Source organism: Phyllopteryx taeniolatus, unplaced genomic scaffold (genome assembly GCF_024500385.1).
Source record: "Phyllopteryx taeniolatus isolate TA_2022b unplaced genomic scaffold, UOR_Ptae_1.2 contig_65, whole genome shotgun sequence".
NCBI lineage: Eukaryota > Metazoa > Chordata > Actinopteri > Syngnathiformes > Syngnathidae > Phyllopteryx > Phyllopteryx taeniolatus.
In genome coordinates, this window is record NW_026903613.1 from 13,854 (window position 1) to 34,806 (window position 20,953).

A 20,953-nucleotide genomic window follows, 5' to 3' on the forward strand; every position below is an offset into this window, starting at 1 on the left:
AATGAATTACCAGCCAGTCCCAAGTAGCTCATCAAAGCTGCGATACGGACTACTGGTTTCTCACTCAGACGCAAAGTCAATTAACTTTCACCCCCAGCAAGCCTGAAGTGTCTCATCAACAAATGTTTTTTTTGGGGGGACACTGGCTTAATCACCAAGAAGGTGAGGAACCCGCTGTTTGCTGGCTCTCGTTCGACCAACTTGCCGAAGACTGGCTTAGCCAGGAAGCCCCACCTCGCACCATGAGGTGGCGAGGACACATCAGACCCTTCCCCGCCGCAGGGCATCCTGCCAGCGCTCCAAGCTACCCTTTTCGGTGCCTGGGCAAACTCCGGGGGCAGGAAGCGGGGGCAGCGCACGTCCGCTCAGAACGTCTTGCGAATAGTGACATACGGGCTCCGGCATTTCTTTTCCTGCTCTCCTTTTTTCCCCTTCCTTTTCCGCCAAATCCACCTGTTCCCCGTGCAGACCAGACCGGCCAAACATCCGGGAAATTGACCAGCCTGCGTAAACTCTGTTCCATGCAAAGTAAGTCCAGCTTGTGGTCTACTGAAAGTACAGATTTGTGCATATTTGTGTTTACATAAACAAGAACAGGAACCCCCAGCTATATGCTTTGTCAATACACGCTCATTCCACCCTCACATCATAAGCTCAGCCTCTTCCTACCAATGTTTGTCCTTTGTTTGCTTTTTCCTGCCTTGTTTCCTTGTAGATTCCCTCTGGTAGAGCTCATGAAATTTCGAGAAAAATTCACTACCTGTATCATTTGTGTGTGTTTAGGTTAGACAAAAGACCTCTGGCTATCGAGAACCCATCTAATTCCTGTAGCAACCTTCAGATTACAAGACAGATAAAAGGTTTGTTGTTGCTTTCTCCTAAATTTTACTCGTAGAAAAAGTGACCCTTTCGAGACAAAATAGCGAGCACATTGCTGGCACCCGTCAACATATTTCCATCTCTATCCTCAATCACCCTAACCTGTTGCACATCCTTCCCATCTCTATCCCTCTGTCTGGCCAGCCTGTATAGATCCTTTTCTCCTTCTTTAGTGTCCAACCTGCCATACATGTCATCATATGCCTCTTATTTGGCCTTTGCCACCTCTACCTTTGCCCTGTGTCACATCTCAATGTATTTCTTTCGCCTCTCCTCGGTCCTCCCAGTGTCCCACTTCATCTTAGCTAACCTTTTTCCTTGTATGATTTCCTGTACTGGTGGCGCGGTGGCCGACTGGTTAGAGCGTCAGCCTCACAGTTCTGAGGTGCGGGGTTCAATCCCCGTCCCCGCCTGTGTGGAGTTTGCATGTTCTCCCCGTGCCTGTGTGGGTTTTCTCCGGGCACTCCGGTTTCTTCCCACATCCCAAAAACATGCATTAATTGGAGACTCTAAATTGCCCGTAGGTGTAAATGTGAGTGCGAATGGTTGTTTGTTTGTATGTGCCCTGCGATTGGCTGGCAATCAGTTCAGGGCGGGGCACACCGCCTCCTGCCCGTTGACAGCTGGGATAGGCTCCAGCACGCCCGCGACCCTAGTGAGGAGAAGCGGCTCAGAAAATGGATGGATGGATGGATGGATTTCCTGTACTGTGAGGTTCCACCACCAAGTCTCCTTCTCTCCTTTCCTCCCAGAAGATACACCAAGTACTCTCCTGCCTGCCTCTCTGATCACCTTGGCTGCAGTGGTCCAGTCTTCTGGAAGCTCCTCCTGTCCACCGAGAGCCTATCTCACCTCTTCCCGAAAAGCTACACAACACTCGTCCTGTTGCAGCTTCCAACACATGGTTCTCTGCTCTGCCTTTGTCTTCTTAATCTTCCTCCCCACCACCAGAGTCATCTTACACAACACCATCCTATGCTGTCGAGCCACACTCTCCCCTCCCACTACCTTAAAATTGGTAACCTCCTTCAGATTACATCGCTGCAAAGTCTACCACCATCTGTCCCTCCAAGTTCCTTTCCTGGATGCCGTACTTACCCATCACTTCTTCATCACCCCTATTACCTTCACCAACATGTCCATTACAATCTGCACCAATCACGACTCTCTCTCTGTCTGGGATGCTCAGAACTACTTCGTCGAGCTCCTTCCAGAATTTCTCTTTCACCTCTAGGTCACATCCTACCTGTGGCGCATAGCCACTAATCACATTATAAATAACACCCTAAATTTCAAGTTTCAACCTTATCACTCGATCTGATACTCTTTTCACCTCCAAGACATTCTGATCCAACTCTTCTTTTAAAAAAACCCGACTCCCTTTCTCTTCCCATCTACCCATCTGGTAAAATAATTTAAACCCTGCCCCTAAACTTCGAGCCTTACTGCCTTTCCACCTGGTCTCCTGGACACACAATATATCAACCTTTCTCCAAATCATCATGTCAACCAACTCCCGAGATATATAGTTCCAACATGATTGAACCCGGGTCCTCAGAACTGTGAGGCTGACGCTCTAACCAGTCGTCTACCGTGCCGCCCCTGGTGGTCTAGTGGTTAGGATTCAGCGCTCTGACCGCTGCTGCCTGGGTCTGATTCCCGGCCAGGGAACATTAATTCTTAAGCCTATTTGGTCAAGTGTTGTTCAACATTGACTATGATTTGGGTTGACCTGGGTTTGATCCTCTCTTAATGCACCCCCATGGGTGGCACAACCCAGTGCAAACTGTAGGCCAGTCCCAATCCTGGATTAATGCAGAGGGATTCGTCAGGAAGGGCATCTGGCTTATAACTTTGCTCGACAAATATGAGCGTTCATCCAAAGAATCCCATACCGGATCGGTCATGTCCCGGGTTAACAACATCCGGCACCGTTGACCTGCAGGGCGCCGGTGGAAATTCAGCTCCTATGGGTCGAAGACGAAGACGGGTTTAAATTATTTTACCATGGTGTAGATGGGAAGAGAAATTGAGGAGGGGTTATTTTAAATGATGAGTTAGCTGAGAATGTCTTGGAGGTGAAAAGAGTATCAGATCAAGTGATGAGGCTGAAACTTGAAATTGAGGGTGTTATGTGTAATGTGATTAGTGGCTATGCCCCACAGGTAGGTTGTGACCTAAAGGTGAAAGAGAAATCCTGGAAGGAGCTAGACGAAGTAGTTCTGAGCATCCCAGACAGAGAGAGAGTTGTAATTGGTGCAGATTGTAATGGACATGTTGGTGAGGGTAATAGGGGTGATGAAGATGTGATGGGTAAGTACGGCATCCAGGAAAGGAACTTGGAGGGACAGATGGTGGTAGACTTTGCAACAAGGATGCAAATGGCTGTAATGAACACTTTTTTCCAGAAGAGGCACGAACATAGGGTGACCTACAAGAGCGGAGGTAGAAGCACGCAGGTGGATTACATCTTGTGCATCTGATGTAATCTGAAGGAGGTTACCGGCTTTAAGGTAGTGGTAGGGGAGAGTGTGGCTAGACAGCATAGGATGGTGGTGTGTAAGATGACTCTGGTGGTGGGGAGGAAGATTAGGAAGACAAAGGCAGAGCAGAGAACCATGTGGTGGAAGCTGAGAGAGGAAGAGTGTCGTGTGGCTTTTTGGGAAGATGTGAGACGGGCTCTCTGTGGACAGCTTTCAGAAGACTGGACCACTACAGCCAAAGTGATTAAAGAGACAGGCAGGAGAGTCCTTGGTGTACCTTCTGAGAGGAGACTTGGTGGCGGAACCTCATAGTACAGGAAATCATACAAGGAAAGATGTTAGCTCAGAAGAAATATGTGGGACACTGAGAGTACCGAGGAGAGCCGAAAGGAATACATTGAGATGCAACGTATAACAAAGGTAGAGGTGGCAAAGGCCAAATAAGAGGCATATGATGACGTATGCCAGGTTGGACACTGAAGAAAGTTAAAAGCATCTCTACAGGTTGGTCAGACAGAGGGACAGAGATGGGAAGGATGTGCAGCAGGTTAGGGTGATTAAGGATAGAGCTGGAAATGTGTTGACAGGCCCACTCCCTTTAAAGAAGATGCGGAAGAGCACCCCCACATCAAACATGAAGTGGCCGAAAACAAACGATGGAAATGTTCTCTGTGAGAAAATATTTGCTTTTCAGAGTAATTTGAAACAACACATGAAAATACAAACAGAAGGGAAAGATTTTGCCGACTCAGTTTGTGGTCAAAGATTCTCTTGGAAGTTGAAACTTAGAAATAGACAAAAGAACCTACACTATTGAGAAACCTTTTTCCTGCTCAGTGTGTGGTAAAAGATTCACTCAGAGGGGAAATTTAAAAAGACACAAGAACCCATACTGGTGAGAAACCTTTTGCATGCTCAGTTTGTGGCCAAAGATTCTCTTATAAGTGTCAGGCGAAGATATAGAAGTGTGCTGGTGATAGCAGTGATGAAGAAGCTTGAAATGAAAAAGTAAATGTTGAATATTAAAGGAAATTACTATCATACTGATTGACAAAAATCTACATTCTTGTATTCTGTCTGCCATCTTTTATTTTATCAATCTTTTAGTTTTCTTTGTTTCTGCTAAAAGGCTGCTGTGGACAAATGCTGAGAATTATCACTCGCGTCAAAATGCTTTTGTCCAATGTTTTAAAATGAGCAAATGATTGATCGAACTAGATTGTGACGAGACTTTTGACTTAATAAAATACAATTCTTCAAACAGTGAGAGTCACTCAATTGTCTTGTATGTCAAAGCCATTTTCCCCTCTGAAAAGAATTGAAATGCCTTCAATCCGTACGTCAATGCGTAATAATTGTGGGGAAATTACTAGCTTCCTACGAAATCCCAACTTTGCCTTCTCTGGCTCTGACTCAACGCATTAAACGCTCACACGCTCATTTTGTTTAGTCAAGCGACTACACACGATGTCCTCTTTTCCAATTTTTGTACGCTTTATTTTCTTTCTTTCGTTTACCCTTAGTGTTATGTTCTTGTTGTAGTTCGTAGTTGTAGTTGTGTGTTTCATTAAATATATCATCAAATTCTACTCGTGGTCGTATTTTGTGTGCGTTCTGAATGTAAGTCAAAATGTCGTAGTGTGTAGCAACCTTCAGATTCTAAGACTGATTAAAAATGTTTGTCGGCATTTCGCCTGAAGTTAAACTTGAAAAATTTGAGACATTAGTTTGATTTTTAACAATTAAATCAAGATTACGATAAACCGGAAGTAACGCAAACATCGCTCCCGCCTTATTACTTTATCCTAAATTAATTACAAATATTATTTCATACACAATCGCTACAGTATTGATGCAACCCGCGTGAGGAGATTTCAAGTTTTGAATTCAGAACACACAAAAATACAAGCTATTTCAGTAAAATCGACACGTCGCCTGCCATCTTGGGTTAATCTTACTATTCTCACGTTTGCAAGCCTTTACAACGCTGTGTCTACGGTACGGAATGCTGCTCAACACAGATTACGTTTGACATGCCACACAGGTTGCAAAACTAGAGTTTTAATTCCTTTGTGTGGGGAGACAACACGTGGCATCTGCGGCGGCCACCATTTTGTCTCTCTGCTTTGTGTATTGCAACCACGAGGCTTCGCCATGTGGTGGTTCGCGTCACACTTTGAGGCCGCCGTAGTCCGCCATCTTTGGTGTCCACGTGACATCATGTAGCTCTTCTTTGGTTGGTCTTTGCGGTCGACTGCCACCTCATGGACGTTTCCATCATGACGTAACCTGTGACCTCCCCCCTCTCGAAGTTAGCCGTTAGCCACCTACCCGCTAGCAAGCTACTGACGATCGCCTACAAAGACGCTCGACCGATCGATGATTATGACTTTGGGAACAATAAATTTAGCTTGTCTGTTGCACCACATTATGATTTTCTGCTGTTTTGCGAGTGCTTTTTTGACTAGTTTTAACCACGCTGCGCGCCGCGATTGCTTTTATTAATTTAAAAGCTTCAGTTTGTGATCGCTTTCAAAACGCCGAGAGCCGCGATTGGTTTCATTATGTTAAAGGTTTATTTTTTCATTTTCTCTCGTTTGCAAAACGGCTAAAGCCATTCAATCCAACCGCGCAACGATCGCGATTGTGATGAATTGAAACGTCGCTCGTTTGCTTCAACACAACCGCAACAATTGTACGATTGAAGCGTTGTGCCTTTTTTATTTTGAACCAATTTTGAGACTTACAACGGGAGAGTATGACAAGCTTGAGCAACGAAGGCCCTGCATCACCCAAGCGATAAACACCATCTTCCGTTCGCGTACGTGCACTGCACATTACAGTAACCACATTTAGTAGTTTAATTAGTTGCTTGTCTATTTTTAATCACTTTGGGTGACACGTGCCAAAACGTTGAACATTTGCTGGAAAAAACTGACACCTGGTCTGGTTCGCTCGAACGCGACAAGCCCAAAAGTCAGGTATCCTCCTTCCCAACCCCACAAGGGGTCGCTAACAAAGAATTGGGTACGACTGCACATGCTATCCTTGAGATCATCCGCAGCTTGGCGAATAATGTGAAGCAAGACCCACGACAGCCCCTGCTTGGAGGCCACGTCCCCGAGCTCGGCCAGCCCGCCGTGATGGTCTGTTCTGACTCCGACGTCTCCAAATAGTGATGACAAGCGTCCCGTCCAACTGACTGGGCAAGCACATAACTGACCACTGCGATGACCAGGGAACACCCGTTACTAAAATCAAAATTCGCGGACCAAAACCCAGTTTGACAATCCGACCGTGCCCTGTGACTCACTGAATGACTTCAGCGACCTCCATCCATACATCCATTTTCTGAGCCGCTTCTCCTCACAAGGGTCGCGGGCGTGCTGGAGCCTATCCCAGCTATCTTCGGGCAGGAGGCGGGTTACACCCTGAACTGGTTGCCAGCCAATCGTAGGGCACACATAAACAAACAACCATTCGCACTCACATTCACACCTACGGGCAATTCAGAGTTGTCAATTAACCGACCATGCATGTTTTTTGGGAAAAAAGACAAGCAGCCATTTTGGCGTCTTCTCAGTAAACTCACCGCTAATGACTCATCAGGGAAATTTTACTTGATAACCACACTTGAACGTACGTTCCAACATGACGGACTCGTGGATACTGCAGCAGACATCACTGTCATGTCCGAGGACGTGTTTGACCTACTGCGTGACAAAGTACAGCAAGACAGCCGTACACTTAACCAACACTGTGTAATGACAATTCGCCCCCTTGCTTCGGTGAACACCCACTCAAGCTCGCGAGTGTGGTTGCACTGGACAATAGGGCCACATTCCATCATTCATCCGGTGTTCGTGTCACCTGTCAAGTCAGTACCTTTGGTCATTGGACAAGATCTGCTAAGTCGTTTCATGCCATTAATTGACGACGCTAGACGCGACATTTATGCACAGGTGTGCCGGCCCCTGAAGCGGCCAGAACACAATAGAGAATTCTCCCAGTGCTACGCTCTGAGCATCCTGGATGCGTCGCCGCTACCAAAATCGCAACCAGATGACAGCTTGACGAAAGGGATGTGCCCAGAGGAAACGCTGAAGATGTCCACCAGTGGGCGCTCTCACGACCATTCTTCCAAGCTTTCGAGACCACAAGACGGTGAGATGGAAAACTGCGCCCTATGATATATACGCATATTACGGGCCCCGGACCTCATTGGTCCATCCATTCAGCTGTCACTCTAACCTTGATTGTGTCTTTCTTGATTAGCTGGCCGTCACTCTCGGTGCCATCTGTTTCCCCGCCCGGCCCACCCTTTTGTTTCCAAGACAACGCCTGGAACCCAACTCTTCTGGTGCACCTGCAACGACCACTTGGGTTGTGCAATTCCACAGTGGTCTCCATCAACTTCTGTTGTGATGCGTCGACTTGAGCTGCTTGAAGGCTCCACCCCTCTGCTCTCCTCACTGACCTTCATCTTCACTCTTCAAAGGGACACCGGTCGATGGAACCTTGTTGATATCCTCCTCCTCTTCCTCTTCGATGTGGGGGCACACTTCTTCCTCTTCTTTTTTAATCAAAATGGGCTCCTTCCTCTTTGATGTGGTGGACCTCTTCGTCCTCCACTTCCTCTCTAATGTGAGGGGGCTCTGGCTCCTGCCGCTCTGTACGAAGATCTTCAGTGATGTCAGCAAAACAGAAGAAGACAACCCACGTGAGGAGATTTCAAGTTTTGAATTCAGAACACGCGGCACGGTGGACGACTGGTTAGAGCGTCAGCCTCACAGTTCTGAGGACCAGGGTTCAATCGCCGGCCCCGCCTATGTGGAGTTTGCATGTTCTCCCCGTGCCTGTGTGGGTTTTCTCCGGGCACTCTGGTTTCCTCCCACATCCCAAAAACATGCATTAATTGGAGACTCTAAATTGCCCGCAGGTGTGAATGTGAGTGCGAATGGTTGTTTGTTTATGTGTGCCCTGCGATTGGCTGGCAACTAGTTCAGGGTGTACCCCTCCTCCTGCCCGATGACAGCTGGGATAGGCTCCAGCACGCCCGCGACCCGAGTGAGGAGAAGCGGCTCAGAAAATGGATGGATGGATAGATAATACAGGTAGACTGCAACAACCGTCGCTTCTAATGTCCATCCATTTGGTCACATATCAAATAATATGTATCCCTGAATTGCTTAAAGTGCAAATAACAAAGTCAGGCCACAGAGACAACAAGTCGCTAGCTGGCATTGCTGATGCATTCCGGTGAAATGAAGTGGGCAAAAGACTCCTCATTAGTATAGTGGAGAGTATCTCCGCCTGTCATGAGGGTTTGATTACACGAAGGGGAGTTGACTTCATGTGGCACGCAGCTTTTCGTGGGGGTCTTCTTTGTGGGGAAACAAAAAAGTCCATCAGCCTGGATTCCAGACAAGGACCTTATGCGTGTTTGGCGAACATAACAACCACTGCACGACTGAAACTGTTCCTCTCGTGCTATCTGTTAGCAGGAGTAGCAAACCGCATCGCGAGCTGGCATTGGCATTCAGGTGCATTGAGGTGTACTCGACAGTCAGTGACTGTTGGGCAAAAGACTCCTCGTTAGTATAGTGGACAGTATCTTCGCCAGTCAAGCGGAAAACCGGGGTTTGATTCCCTAACGTGGACTTGAGTTCATGTGGTCTTTAGCTTTTGGTGGGGCTCTTCTTTGCGGGAAAACAAAAAAGCCCATCAGCCTCGTTTCCAAAGAGGGACCTTACGCGTGTTCGGCGAACATAACAACCACTGTAGGACTGAAACTCTTACGCTCATCCTGTCTGTCAGCAGAACCAGCCAACTGCCTCGCGAGCTGGCATACCGATGGGTTCAGGTGCATTGTGTGCTTGACACCAGGTGAAGGTAAGGTAAAAGACTCCTCGTTAGTATAGTGGACAGTATATCCGCCTGTCACGTGGAAGACCGGGGTTCGATTCCCTGATGGGGAGTTGATATAATGTGATCTTTTGGTGGGGCTCTTCTTTTCGGGAAAACAAAAAAGCCCATCATCCTTGTTTCCAAACAGGGACTTTACGCGTTTGGCGAACATAACAACCACGATATGACTCAAACTGTTGCTAACGTGCTATCTGTTAGCAGGACCAGCAAACTGCCTCGCTTCCTGGAATTGCCGGTGTTCAGGTGCATTGACGTGTGCTTGACACTAGGTGAAGGTTAGGCGAACATAACAACCACTGTACGACTGAAACTCTTACGCTCATCCTGTCTGTCAGCAGAACCAGCCAACTGCCTCGCGAGCTGGCATTACCAATGCGTTCAGGTGCATTGACGTGTGCCTCATCAGCCTCATTTACAAACAGGGACAAGACGCGTTTGGCCAACAAAACAACCACTGCACGACTGAAACTGTTCCTCTCGTGCTATCTGTGAGCAGGACCAGCAAAACGCATCGCGAGCTGGCATTGCCGTTCAGGTGCATAGAGGTGTGCTCGACACTCAGTGATTGTTAGGAAAAAGACTCCTCGTTAGTATAGTGGATAGTATCTCCGCCTTAAGATGGCGCCTACCAGTGTGGTCGCCTCGGTAACGCGCTCTCTAGTATTGTCTTTGTTTTTGTGTTTTTCGTCCGTCTTTGGAGACCTTACACGACTCACTTACACAAGGGGAGACCTGCTAACCATCAAGGAGTCTACTCCAGACTTTCTGTCACCAACTTTCGAATATCCGCTCAGTTTTTTCCCAGAGTTACTCACCGGAGCGGCGTCCGCGGTTTTCGGCGCATGGAGACGGAAGCGGCGCCACAGAGGGAAGCGAGCCGGCATTCAGGTGAAACTCCGCAAGAGAGGACACAGATTGGCGTTCCCGTCGATCCACCTCGCGAACGTACGCTCCCTACCCAACAAAATGGACGAGCTTCATCTTCTGTTAAAGACAAGTAAAGACTTCGGACGTTCCGCGGCCATGTGCTTCACGGAGACCTGGCTCTGCGACGCTGTACCTGATGCCGGCATTATGCTTCCCGGTTTCCACATCCATCGAGCGGACCGCGACATGGAATCATCGGGGAAAACAAAGGGCGGCGGGATATGCCTCTATATCAACGAAAAATGGTGTACGGACGTCACGGTGATCAGCACACACTGCAGCCCGCATTTGGAGTCGCTATTCGTAAATTGTAAACCATTCTACTCGCCACGTGAGTTCGCATCATTCATTCTCGCTGCCGTCTATATTCCGCCTCAAGCTAACACGAACGCCGCATTGCTAACGCTCGCCGATCAAGTCAACGAAATTGAAAAAAAACACCCCGACTCACCCCTCATTATTCTCGGGGACTTTAACAAAGCTAAACTCAACCACGAACTCCCTAAATACAAGCAGCACATCGACTGTCCTACCAGGGAAAATAATACTTTAGACCACTGCTACACCACGGTAAAAAACGCATACCGTGCTATACCTCGTGCAGCCTTGGGCTCGTCTGATCACTGCTTAATTCACTTAATACCGACGTACAGGCAAGAACTTAAATGTGCGAAGCCTACAGTGAAAACAGTCAAAAAGTGGACAAATGAAGCCAAGATGGAACTTCAAAGCTGCTTAGACTGCACAGACTGGAGTGTCTTTGAAAATTCAGCTGGCAGCCTGGATGAATATACGGACACTGTCACATCCTATATCAGTTTCTGTGAAGAGGTCTGTGTTCCAACAAAATCATTTCGCACATTCAACAACAATAAGCCGTGGTTCACTGCTAAACTTAAGCAGCTTCGCCAAGCTAAGGAGGACGCATATCAGAGCGGGGACAGGGCCCTGTATAATCGAGCTAGAAACCAGCTGACCAAAGAAATTAACATTGCAAAGAGGATCTATACAGCAAAGTTGGAAAAACAGTTTAGCGCAAACGACTCTAAATCAGTCTGGCATGCATTCCAGTCGCTGACTAATTACAAGCGACGATCCCCCCAAGCTGAGAACAATAGCACACTAGCCAACGACTTGAATACCTTCTACTGCAGATTTGAAAAGGACAGTTTCACACCACACACCAACCCGGCCCCACCCGCGACCACAATCACACCTCTGACCTCTGCGTTAACCATCCATGAACAGGATGTGAGACGCATCTTCAAACAACAAAAGATTAACAAAGCGGCAGGCCCGGACCACGTGTCTCCATCCTGCCTCAAAGTCTGCGCGGACCAGCTCGCGCCAGTCTTCACTCAGATCTTCAACAGATCACTGGAAATGTGCGAAGTTCCATCCTGCTTCAAACGCTCCACCATCATCCCAGTCCCCAAGAAACCTGCAATCTCGGGTCTGAATGACTACAGGCCTGTCGCTTTGACATCTGTGGTCATGAAGTCCTTTGAACGTCTTGTGCTGGACCACCTCAAGAGTGTCACAGGTCCCCTGCTGGACCCCCTGCAGTTTGCCTACCAAGCGAACAGATCTGCGGATGATGCAGTCAACATGGGACTGCACTTCATCCTAGAACACCTCGACAGTGCAGGGACCTACGCGAGGATCCTGTTCGTGGACTTCAGCTCAGCGTTCAACACCATCATCCCTGAACTCCTTTCATCCAAGCTTCTCCAGCTCAGCGTCTCACCTGCCATCTGCCAGTGGATCTACAGCTTTCTGACGGGCAGGACACAGCAGGTCAGGCTGGGGGAGGCCACCTCATCCACACGCAGCATCAGCACTGGGGCGCCCCAAGGTTGTGTCCTCTCTCCGCTGCTCTTCTCTCTCTACACGAACGACTGCACCTCAGCGAACCCGACTGTCAAACTCCTGAAGTTTGCAGATGACACCACTGTCATCGGCCTCATCAAGGACGGTGACGAGTCTGCATATCGACAGGAAGCGGAGCGGCTGGAGCTGTGGTGCGGCCGACACAACCTGGAGCTGAACACGCTCAAGACTGTAGAGATGATCGTGGACTTCAGGAGGCATCCTTCGCCACAGCTGCCCCTCACGCTGTCCAGCTGCCTTGTGTCAACCGTCGAGACCTTCAAGTTCCTGGGAATTACAATCTCCCAGGACCTGAAGTGGGCGACTAACATCAACTCCGTCCTCAAAAAGGCCCAGCAGAGGATGTACTTCCTGCGGCTTCTGAGAAAGCATGGCCTGCCACCGGAGCTGCTGAGACAGTTCTACACAGCGGTCATCGAATCAGTCCTGTGTTCTTCCATCACAGTCTGGTTTGGTGCTGCTACAAAAAAGGACAAACTCCGACTGCAACGGACAATCAAAACTGCTGAAAGGATTGTCGGTACCCCCCTACCCACCCTTGAGGACTTGCACGCTGCCAGAACTAAGACAAGGGCGTGCAAAATCCTCTCGGACCCTCCCCACCCCGGTCACCAGCTCTTCCAGCTCCTTCCCTCAGGTAGGCGCTACCGATCAATGCAAACTAGAACTAGTAGACATTCCAACAGCTTCTTCCCTCTTGCAATCAACTTCTTGAACAGCTAACTTACAATTCCATTACAACAAGCTGGCAATTTTTTGACTTGAGTTCGTTGTCACATTTCTGTATTCTGTATTATGTATTACTCGTCCACTCACTGTAGTTGTCTCGCCGTGCTGCACTATTTGCATATAGTGGCCACTCATGCCAGAGTAGTATCTGCTTCATTTGCACACTGATTGAGGAGTATCTGTAACATTTGCACAACCATTGTCCCAGATTATCGCAGTACTCGTCACTTTAAACCGCATACACTCCTTGAAGTCTCAGTGCCCTTTGCACAATGGTCATTGCACCGGACTATTGCGTCATTAGCCATTCGAACTGAGGACTCTGCATCTTTTTGCACAATTGTTGTTTGTTGTTGTTTTTTGTCAATGTCTTTATGTCTCCAAAGTGTTCTGTAAATTGACTGTCTGTTGTACTAGAGCGGCTCCAACTACCGGAGACAAATTCCTTGTGTGTTTTGGACATACTTGGCAAATAAAGATGATTCTGATTCTGATTCTGTACACATGGCTACCTTCTCGCGGTGGGTTGCGAGGGCGACGCCGTACGACGACGCCTGCGAAACGAGACAAAGACTGTACCGAAAGGTGCTGCCTTCAGCCACAACGCCTTTTAGGCGAACCGGAGGAACCTCGCCACTCCTTCGGTTGCTCCTTCTCCGGGCCGGGGGATGTCGAGACTAACCCAGGACCACCCAGCTTCAGCTGGGCAAAACCGCCCAACTTCCCACCCCGACACCTGTCTGCAAGGAATTCGTACGGGCGGCCCACTTCACAAAGACCTGCAGCGGCCTCGCCAGGAGGCAGCAGGACAGCAGCTGAACGGACGGGTTCTACTGCCGAGACTGCCGCGACCAGACGACACCAACGACTGCCGCAGATGTCACAAGTCAATCCGCATAAACTACCAAGCAGCCACCTGCAGAGACTGCGGAAGTCGCTACCACTACAGACTGTACCACCATACATCGGAAAGACAGAGTCGCCGCAGCTGGCCGCACATCAACGTGGTCCTGTTGCACGGCGGCGGTAACAACGGACACAGCAACAACAGTACTGTCCCCACCCCATCAACTCCCTCTCCCGCACTCACAACACTCACCAAGTCACAACACATCACCACCTACAACCCAACCCACACAATCCCTACACACCCCGCCACAAACAACAACCCAACAAACAAAACGAACATGCTCTATTTGTAACAGAACAGTTCGAAGTCGAGCACCCTGGAACTCCTGTGTGAACTGCACAAAGGATGCCCACCTCAAGTGCTCGGGTGGGAAAAGAACCCACCAATGGAAGTGTCCTAGTTGCCGCCTGCCATCAACGAGTGCACCAAACACGGATGTCAACGCTGTAGACCACCAACAGCAAAATGCACACCCACCCCTCCCTTCAACACGCTGCAAGCACTGTGGCGAGGCGATCCGACTGAACGCCCCACGGCTGCAATGCTCCTTGTGCAACAGCTCCTACCACAAAAAATGCACGAGCAACACGAGAGGCGAAAGAGAGGCTGCTGGGCAGAGAACAGACTGGAGGTGCGCGGAGTGCAGAACCGAGATGAGCAACCGCGAAAGACTACCCCAGAACACACCCCTGCCGAACATCAAGCAGAAAGATCCGATGAAAGAAGAAACAATCATCCTCCAATGGAACGCCAACGGAGTGCTGTGCCGGATGGATGAACTTGAACAGCTCCTTGAGAAAGAGAAGATCGATGTCTGCTGCATCCAAGAAAGCAAGCTCAAGACAACGGATAAGCTCCCAAGAATGCGGAACTACACCGCTATTCGCAGAGATCGAATGGTCCAAGGGTTACAGAGGGGAGGAGGAGTGGTGACATTCATCCGAACCCAAATCCCGTACCGCCTCGGAGATACGGCCTTGCGAGACCTTAACCCAGGAACGGATGGACTAACGGTTGAAATCCCTGCAGGAAAGGGCCCAGCCCTAAAAATCTCCAATGTCTACGTGCCACCAGTCCAGTCATCAGCTTGGCCGGATGAAGCAAACGGGTGCACGGATCTGAAGATCGAGCTTGGTGGGAACGAGATCCTCCTGGGAGACTTCAATGCCCATGATATGCTCTGGGACACTAATGCCCGCCAGGACGAAAGAGGTCGCAATCTCACAGAAAGCCTCCTGGACGCAGGGGGGGGTACCGATCAATGACGGCAGGCACACAAGGGTGGACCCTGGGAACGGCAGCAAATCAGCCCCAGACATCACCATCGTCCCTGAAGCGCGCCAACAACATTTCTCCTGGACAACCCTTGAGACACTTGCCTCCGACCACCTCCCCATCCTCCTGACAGTAACTCACTCAGTGCCGGCCAGAGTGCGAGAGGGCCGACTAGTGTGGAACTGGAAAGGAGCAAACTGGACAGGATTCACAGACGCAATTGAGGAGAAACTAAAGAACTACCCCGAGCACACCACTGTCAAACAAGACGCACAGCGGCTGGAAACAGCCATCCTGGAGGCGGCGTATGCTAACATCGGCCTGAAGAAGGTTGGACAAGGCGGTGGACCATGGATGGGAGCCGAAGTAGATGGAGCAATCCGTCGCCGCGACGCCCTGAAACAAGACCGGCATCTCCATGCTGATGAATACCACCAAGCCGAAAACGATGTCGCAGTGAAAATACGCGAAAGGAAACTAGGAATCTGGAAACGCAAAGTCCTGGAGGCAAAGGGGACAGCAGACATGTGGAGCCTACTTCGAAAGCTGGAAGAGGGACAGGGGGAGTCGAAAGACAAGATCCTTATGGTTGACGGGCAACCCCGGATCTCGGCTCTGAGCAAAGCAAATGCCTTCAAAGCCGCGTACCAGGCCGCTAGCAAGCTCGACATCCGAAAGGAAGACAGATGGGCGAAAAGAGCAACCAACATCGAGCTCCGGAAGCCAACTGCAGAAAATGTCTTGAGCGCAGCCCTGACGATGAAGGAACTGCACACTGCAATAGCGATGCTGAATCCGTCCAAATCACCGGGCCCGGACCAGATCCACCCCAAATTCCTCCACCATCTTGGACCCACAGCGTCAAGCATTCTCCTCCAAACCTTCAATAAGTCGTGGTCAGAGTCCAACACCCCGCAGGCCTGGAGAACGGCGGACATCCGACCAATCCTCAAACGGGGGAAAGACCCGCAGGCCGTGTCATCGTACAGACCAATCAGCCTAACCTCAGCAATGGGAAAGGTTATGGAACGTATGGTGACCAACAGATTGATCTACCACCTGGAAAGAGAAGGGCTCCTGACACCAGAGCAATCCGGTTTCCGGCCGCAAAGGAGCACTGAAGACCAACTCCTACGACTTTCACAAACGATCAGCGACGGTTTCCAGGCCAAGCCGATGCAAAGAACGATGCTGGCGCTGTTCGATTTCAGCAAGGCATACGACAAGGTTTGGCGGGATGCTCTACTCTGGAAAATGATCCAAGTGGGGCTACCGCACACCGTTGTCAGGTGGGTGCAGAGTTGGCTATCCAACCGAGTCAACTTTGTCACATTCGGCGGACAGAGAAGTAAGATTGGGATCTTTCGCCAGGGGGTACCACAAGGGTCGGTCATTTCGCCAATACTCTTCTTGATATACGTGAATGACCTCACGAAGACCCTGCCCAGTGGCGTACACAGCAGCCTCTTTGCAGATGACGTGGCATGTTACACCCAAGCGCCGCAACTGGAGACTGCCCAAGAACAACTTCAAACTGCGGTAGATGCCATTGTCGGGTGGAGCAAGAGGTGGAAACTTACCTTAAATGCATCCAAGTGTGAGTGTACTTTCTTCTCCACAAACTCACACGAGGCGAAGTGGCAGCCTACGCTGAGCATCCTCCAACAACCGATGCACCACAATCCAACACCCACGTTCCTCGGAGTCACCTATGATCGTCAACTGACCTTCATCAAACACACCGAAACAGTCGCGCGCAAAATGGCGACCAGAGCTCGGGCAATCCGCAAACTAGCACACACTGACTGGGGCTATGACAAGGCAACCCTTCGGAACACCTACATTGCCACAGCCAGAACGGTAGCAGAATACGCGGCGCCAGCCTGGATTCCCTGGATATCCCCCACCAATCTGGAGAAACTTGAAGCCTCGCAAAGATATGCTGCTCGAGCCATAACTGGCCTTCTGAAGACGACGCCATCTGATGCAGTCCTCATTGAGAGTGATCTGCCGTCTATCAAAACACGAGCCACTCAGCTAGCAATCTACGCATACGACAAGTCTCTACGCGTTCCAGACGACAACCCGCGACGACTGGTGGCGGGGAGGCACCCGACAAGGCGAACTAAGAAGACCGACTGGCGCGACCACGCACGCGACAGATGGGCGACGGTGTTCGTCAATGCACAGGGTGACCAGGACCCTTTTCCCCAACTGAGAGCACCATGGGAAGAGATCACCGCCATGACCTTTGCCAAAGCGGCTGAAGGCAGATACCAGCAACCCGAAGACAACTACGCAGCCACCGTCAGCGCTCTCAACAAAGATGCAGACGTCTTCCAACTGACCTGCTTCACTGACGGCTCGGCGCGAACTGGTAATACTGCCGGAGGTGCCGGAGTCCTGATGATTCACAGGGAATCAGGGGAAACGTGGGAGCAAAGCCTACCAGCTGGAAGCTGGACCTCCTCCTTCCAAGCTGAGATGATTGCGATCGAAGCGGCGCTAAAGATGGCCACCGAAAGGTGTGAGCCAGGGACCCCAATCCGCTTGGTGACAGACAGCCTCTCCTCCCATCAGAGGCTGCAAACCATGGAACATGAGTTCAAATTGAAAACCACCACCGAGGCCTCAATCAGAGAACTCCTGACTACCCTCGAAGATAAACAAGTGGCGGTGGAAGTTCTATGGGTCCCAAGCCATTGCGGTGTCCCGGGCAATGAAAGAGCCGACCAACTAGCCGCTGCAGGAGGCGGCATGGAACAAGGCGGTGCACCACGACACTTCGCGACAGCAAAAGCTGCCATCCGGCGAGCGACACGAAGCCACCGCATCCACGCCGACAAACGAAAGAACCTCTACGCTGACAACGAAGGCAACACGATCTTCCCCAGAGATCAAAACTTGAACCGGCAGGAACAAGTAACGATCAGTCGCCTCCGAAGCGGACACCATCCGGAGCTGCGCTACTGGAGGAAGAAGATGGGGCTGACGGAGTCAGAAGAATGTCGGCTATGCGGCACGGGCGACGCTGAGACGGCAGAACACGTCCTGACGAAATGTCCAGCTATGACTGCCCTCTACCCAGATGGCTGGACACACAAAGACCTCTTGACATCCCCTAAAGAGGCACTCAATATCTGCAAACCATGGAACATGAGTTCAAATTGAAAACCACCACCGAGGCTCAATCAGAGAACTCCTGACTACCTCGAAGATAAACAGTGGCGGTGGAAGTTCTATGGGTCCCAAGCCATTGCGGTGTCCCGGGCAATGAAAGAGCGACCACTAGCCGCTGCAGAGGCGGCATGAACAAGGCGGTGCACACGACACTTCGCACGACAGCAAAAGCTGCCATCCGATGCTGAGCGACTCGAAGCCACGCATCACGCCGAAACAAACTGAAACGAACCTCTACGCTGACAACGAAGCACACGATCTTCCAGAGATCTCACTTGAACGGCCGGAACAAGTAACGATCAGTCGCCTCGATGCGGACACCCATCCGGCGCTGCGCTACTGGAGAAGAAGATGGGGATGACGGAGAGTCTGAAGACTGTCGGCTATGCGGCACGCGACGCTGAGACGGCAGAACACGTTCCTGACGAAAAATGTCCAGCTAGTGTGAAGCGGCTGGGATGAGAATCAGCACCTCCAAATCTGAGACCATGGTCCTCAGTCGGGAAAGGGTGGCATGCCATCTCCAGGTCGGGGATGAGATCCTGCCCCAAGTGGAGGAATTCAAGTATCTTGGGGTCTTGTTCACGAGTGAGGGAAGAATGGAACGGGAGATCGACAGGCGGATCGGTGCAGCGTCTGCAGTGATGCGGACTTTGTATCGGTCCGTTGTGGTAAAGAAAGAGCTAAGCCGAAAGGCGAAGCTCTCAATTTACCGGTCGATCTTCGTTCCTACCCTCACCTATGGTCATGAGCTGTGGGTCGAAAGAACAAGATCCCGGATACAGTTTAGCGCAAACGACTCTAAATCAGTCTGGCATGCATTCCAGTCGCTGACTAATTACAAGCGACGATCCCCCCAAGCTGAGAACAATAGCACACTAGCCAACGACTTGAATACCTTCTACTGCAGATTTGAAAAGGACAGTTTCACACCACACACCAACCCGGCCGCACCCGAGACCACAATCACACCTCTGACCTCTGCGTTAACCATCCATGAACAGGATGTGAGACGCATCTTCAAACAACAAAAGATTAACAAAGCGGCAGGCCCGGACCACGTGTCTCCATCCTGCCTCAAAGTCTGTGCGGACCAGCTCGCGCCAGTCTTCACTCAGATCTTCAACAGATCACTGGAAATGTGCGAAGTTCCATCCTGCTTCAAACGCTCCACCATCATCCCAGTCCCCAAGAAACCTGCAATCTCGGGTCTGAATGACTACAGGCCTGTCGCTTTGACATCGGTGGTCATGAAGTCCTTTGAACGTCTTGTGCTGGACCACCTCAAGAGTGTCACAGGTCCCCTGCTGGACCCCCTGCAGTTTGCCTACCAAGCGAACAGATCTGCGGATGATGCAGTCAACATGGGACTGCACTTCATCCTTGAACACCTCGACAGTGCAGGGACCTACGCAAGGTCAACACCATCATCCCTGAACTCCTTTCATCCAAGCTTCTCCAGCTCAGCGTCTCACCTGCCATCTGCCAGTGGATTTACAGCTTTCTGACGGGCAGGACACAGCAGGTCAGGCTGGGGGAGGCCACCTCATCCACACGCAGCATCAGCACTGGGGCGCCCCAAGGTTGTGTCCTCTCTCCGCTGCTCTTCTCTCTCTACACGAACGACTGCACCTCAGCGAACCCGACTGTCAAACTCCTGAAGTTTGCAGATGACACCACTGTCATCGGCCTCATCAAGGACGGTGACGAGTCTGCATATCGACAGGAAGCGGAGCGGCTGGAGCTGTGGTGCGGCCGACACAACCTGGAGCTGAACACGCTCAAGACTGTAGAGATGATCGTGGACTTCAGGAGGCATCCTTCGCCACAGCTGCCCCTCACGCTGTCCAGCTGCCTTGTGTCAACCGTCGAGACCTTCAAGTTCCTGGGAATTACAATCTCCCAGGACCTGAAGTGGGCGACCAACATCAACTCCGTCCTCAAAAAGGCCCAGCAGAGGATGTACTTCCTGCGGCTTCTGAGAAAGCATGGCCTGCCACCGGAGCTGCTGAGACAGTTCTACACAGCGGTCATCGAATCAGTCCTGTGTTCTTCCATCACAGTCTGGTTTGGTGCTGCTACAAAAAAGGACAAACTCCGACTGCAACGGACAATCAAAACTGCTGAAAGGATTGTCGGTACCCCCCTACCCACCCTTGAGGACTTGCACGCTGCCAGAACTAAGACAAGGGCGTGCAAAATCCTCTCGGACCCTCCCCACCCTGGTCACCAGCTCTTCCAGCTCCCTCCCTCAGGTAGGCGCTACCGATCAATGCAAACTAGAACTAGTAGACATTCCAACAGCTTCTTCCCTCTTGCAATCAACTTCTTGAACAGCTAACTTACAATTCCATTACAACAAGCTGGCAATTTTTTGACTTGAGTTCGTTGTCACATTTCTGTATTATGTATTACTCGTGCACTCACTGTAGTTGTCTCGCCGTGCTGCACTATTTGCATATAGTGGCCACTCATGCCAGAGTAGCATCTGCTCCATTTGCACACTGATTGAGGAGTATCTGTAACATTTGCACAACCATTGTCCCAGATTATCGCAGTACTCGTCACTTTAAACCGCATACACTCCTTGAAGTCTCAGTGCCCTTTGCACAATGGTCATTGCACCGGACTATTGCGATATTAGCCATTCGAACTGAGGACTCTGCATCTTTTTGCACAATTGTTGTTTGTTGTTGTTTTTTGTCAATGTCTTTATGTCTCCAAAGTGTTCTGTAAATTGACTGTCTGTTGT

At 50.3% G+C, this 20,953-nt stretch overlaps 1 non-coding gene across 1 annotated transcript; it reads left to right on the plus strand.

The window, feature by feature from the left end:
* Nucleotides 1-9,268: 9,268 nt before the first annotated feature.
* trnad-guc (transfer RNA aspartic acid (anticodon GUC)) lies at nt 9,269-9,340 on the plus strand. Its single transcript has one exon. It is a non-coding gene; the product is annotated as a tRNA-Asp (tRNA).
* Nucleotides 9,341-20,953: the final 11,613 nt, after the last annotated feature.